Raw genomic sequence first — 4,528 nt, 5'->3', positions numbered from 1 at the left:
AAAAGGAAATGAAGACTGATGGTTAGTCAGACCACTGTATGTGGCTTGAAGCACAACCAAAAAGAGTGAAACCCCCAATCCAGCACCTAGCTGACAGGCCTCTCTCCCTCTGTTCCACCGAGCTGGTGTCCCCTCTGCCTGCAGCTTCAGAAGGACAATGCAGGAACATGCTGGCTCTCAGGTCCATAGGGGTGATGTCACGGCAGGCAGGGAAGGGCCAGCCCACACACACAGCCAAGGAAGCTGCCAGGCCTGTATCCCTGTAGTACCTCCACTCAATACAAGCACTTCCTCCTATGTAGGCTGCTGTCATTAAGCTGTTCTAAGGTATGGGCATGTCTGAGCCTTTTGAGGGCTTTTTTTGTACAAGGAAATCCCCTGCTGACCAATTAGTACAGCTTGCCATTTGCTTAGCATCCTGCTGAGGGAACAGTGCAGAGCAGGCCAGCATGAATATGCTCCAGATGACTCTGGTCTTTGTTGCCAGAAAGAGCCATGATGAGCACCGCTTCCCTCAGCAATGCGTTTTCTGGTCTGTCTGTTTATACATTTAAAGCATTGCTAAATTACCTGAAATGTAAATAGAAAATAATCCTTTACCAATCCAGCAAAAGACTGGCATTTCTGCTACCCTTTCTCCCCTGCTCTTTTAGAGGTATATTTCTATTTCCTCTTTTCATACTATGTCCCACACATTGTGGTGGTTTCCTTGCTCCAACTTCATCGTCTTGGTCTTCTCTCCCTTCACACTGGTACCACACACTTCTTCACAGCTGGCCCACTGCTTTGCCCAGGGAGGCTTCACAGACCACAAGACAGCCAGAGTCTGATACACAGGACCTACTTTCAGAGTCATTGCCCACAGATTCATGTTTTTCCATTTGCAAGTGTGACAAGACAGCAAAGTTGAGAACCTAGATGTTTTTTCAAGCATAAAACAATGAGGTACAGAAATAAAGATGTTACCATGTCCCCAAAAGACAAATGAGTGCTCCCTTAGAAAATGGGGATTAAAAAAAAGAAACAGGATAAACCAGACATTTGTCTGAACGACAGGACTATCAGTCAGTAGTTTTCTGTCAGGTGGCTGTTTTGTCCAGAGGTAGCTGGGGAATTCATTCCTTCCAGGCTGCTTCTGCCTGAAGTTCATCACATCCGAAGATATTGGTCAGTGTCTTTTATGGACAAAAGCCTTTATAGTTATGGGGGAATCAGTGTGCTGCACAATCTCCTTATCTCTTTTGAAGTTGGTTAAATATATTACTAGTCCAAGCTGTAACAATCTACACAACTCAAGCAGCACAAGAGAAATTCATTAAGTACCTTACTTCCTATTTTAACAACAACAAAAAAACCAAGCTCCATTTCACAGGTGTGTAAGTTTTCTACAGCCTTTTTCAAAATTAGAGAGTAACAGCTGAAAAGACAGTTGTATTAATAAGACCAAGGTTTGAGTCAGCAGCAGGGTTCAGACCCACTAAGATGCAGATGTTATTGGTATTCTCACCTCCCATATTCAAAGAGGGCACAACAAACTGAAATATTTTAACAATCTGGACTTAAACATTAGGAGCCTCTAAGTTTTTTCCAACTTTTGTTGAGCTGTTGTATTTAGCACAATCCCCTTGCTGTAGTGTCTGAGCTCATCATTGTCTTTTATAGTGTCTAAAGTAATGCATCTCCAGGAGAAACAAGAAAGCGCTATTGTCCTCACTTAGAGATGAAGAATCAAAGCAGAGGGAGAAAAAACTACTTGCCTGAGATCACAAAAGAAACAGCAGCAAATAATTAAACCCAAGTCTCCCCACTTACTGTGACATTATCTTATTCTTTTCTTAGGCTTCATTATAGCATTTTTAAAAGTCTGTAAAATGTTAAAGTCAGAAAACAAGCAAGGGAGCCCATTTGTCATAAAAGCATGGTGTCTAGGGTATAGATTTTCTGAAAGAATATACAGGTGTTTATTATTTTTAGCTAGTATCATTATTTTTAACCTCTAGTGTTCCAAATCATGGCTTCAGAAAATAGTACAATCAGGATCCTTTTAATTTGCCATTGGCAGCTGTGGTGCCCAGGTCATTTTAAGATGCAGGAACATCAGATTTCCTCCATAGTCACCAAGTAAATCAGATGCTAAAACTGAGACTCAAACAGGTGGGATTTTAAGGTAAAACAAAACACAGAAAAATCAGAGGCTTTATGAGTAATCAGCGAGAACGAGCAATGCTGTAGCCAGCCCATGTTGTTAGAGATATTGGAAACTGAAAAATTAATTTTGTATGAAGCCAGGAGAAAACTGTCAAGTGTGTTTCTGTGCAAGTCCAGAATCAAATTTCCACTCTGTTCAACGTTAGGCTAAAATAACTCCCCAGACTACCACTTGGTATCCCAAGGAAGGGATATGATCTTCCAGACATGGGTTAAGCATGGCCACCTGCATACTAGCTGGCTGTTGTCACATTATCACAGCCAGTTGTTTTCTGATCCAGATACAGTTGCTTCAGGATTTGAGGAGGGATACATCCTCCTTAGGGGGCTGGGCTTCTTTGATGTGTGCCTTTATCCCTCTTCCAAAGGAACAGACACAAAAAATTGGAGTCATCTTGAATGTTCACCTTGGGTCAAGACAGATTTGTTCATTTTCTTCTCTGCCCAAGCTACTGAATCCTCTGATACAATGTCATTACATATCAAGCTAGTGATGAGGCTTATAATTAAAATTTCCTAACACTTTGCACTGAAAGACATTGTTGGTATTACTTCTCTAACCTTTGTACTGCTTGCACTAACCCTTTCTGCCCTGAACAAATGTCTCAGACCAAAGAGGCGTCTGGCCTGGACAACTTCTCCATATGCTGAAAGAAAACTTGAACCAAAACATTCCCCTTGTTACAGAAAAAAATCCAAACATTTCTCTGTGGTGGTTCTTACCCCCCACACACACCCACACCCCACCCCCACTTTTTCTACTTACAGATCCCTGACTGTGCATGACTCCAAACACAAGCCTCTCAGGGTCCCCTGGCTCTCCTAAACTACAGGAACATGAAGAGGTAAAGACTATTTCCACCATAGCTGCTCTCCCACACACCCCAAGAGCCCACTGGTTAGCATTTGAAGGTATTTTGCAAGACCATCCTTAGCACAGCTGCTGGCAGTTCCCATTTTCTCCCTGAGCTTCTTGATCTTTAAGATAGGTCTCTGCCAGGTAACAATTTTTCCCTGTCAATGGAGAGTGTCTGTGTTTCTAACAACCATTTCAAGAGAAAATGTCATTATTTCCAGAGCTGGCTGGGGCTATTGTTTCCTTTGCTCTAGAAGAGAAACCCCCAGAGGTTTACCTCTTTAACATAAAGAAATTCCAGGCTTCATTTAAAGTGAAATCTTGAGCTTCTTAGTGCACTCTTCACCATTTAGTTCCCTCCAGTTGTGCATGATTTTCCCTTTCTAAACTAAGAATAAGATTCACAGACCCACATTCCAGGTTACATCAATTAAATCAGTCTCACAAGGCTCACTCAAGGTTTTCTACAACCATCTCGTTTAAGTTGTTAATATTAGTCACAGAAACAAAATTCTAAGTAGTACAATTGACTGCTCAGTTAAACAGATCATTTGATTGTCACACCCATGGCCTATGATTGCTAATGATTTTCAGTCTTGATGACTGAGAAAATTTCCTGAGATACAAATCTCAGGAGTATTTCTCTCTCTAATAGCATTAAATAACTCTTTGTTCGTATCCAAATTCAACTCCCCAGTCTATCCCAGAAGGGCCTCCTTCAACATCCTTTCCTAGAGTGATTTTTATCATAACTAATCTACTTTATCCATATTATCCTCTTTTTTAATAATTTCTTAGCATCTTTAAAACATGATCCTACTCCTCCACTACCTTTAAACTGTTATTTCTCTTATTTCTGTACAGTGCATTTCCAACATGATTGCTCCTTGTCAATGTAGTAATTACTGCTGCTATTCCACCTCGATGCAGTCAACATCATATTCAGTTTCCTGCTCTGTACATCACCTGCAATACACTTGCCTGGTGTGAATACACAGGCATGCCTGTTGTTTCCTATTGACCACATAGTTTCTAGCCATGTAAAAGTAAATGACTATTGGTATTGCCAACTTGACTACAGTTGTCAGCAGTATTACTGCTTTTTCCCCCTTCTCTTTTTAGTATAAAAACAACTGTAAGGATTTCATTACTCTCCCAAACCATTTTACTCATTTCTTAGTTTAAAGCTCTTCTTATTAGTCTTGATAATTGGGATCTGAGGAAGCTGTGTCTTCAGCATTATACATCCTCAGATCAGTCCCCTTTGCATGGCTTTTCCTCCTAACCACAATCCTTGTACTGATTGTACTAATCTGCAATACTTTTTATGGCTTTCACACTTCCTTCCAAGAACTTAAAGTATTTTACCAAAGCTCATCTGAACAAACTCTTTTTTGAGTATTGTTCTGGCACAGTTTTATTCACTGCAGGTACTGATGCTTGTCTTAACAGGGAAAAAGCCAC

The sequence above is a fragment of the Athene cunicularia genome (genome assembly GCF_003259725.1).
Source record: "Athene cunicularia isolate RWA chromosome 1 unlocalized genomic scaffold, athCun1 chr1_part3, whole genome shotgun sequence".
NCBI classification, from domain to species: Eukaryota; Metazoa; Chordata; class Aves; order Strigiformes; family Strigidae; genus Athene; species Athene cunicularia.
This window is presented reverse-complemented; position numbering follows the sequence as displayed.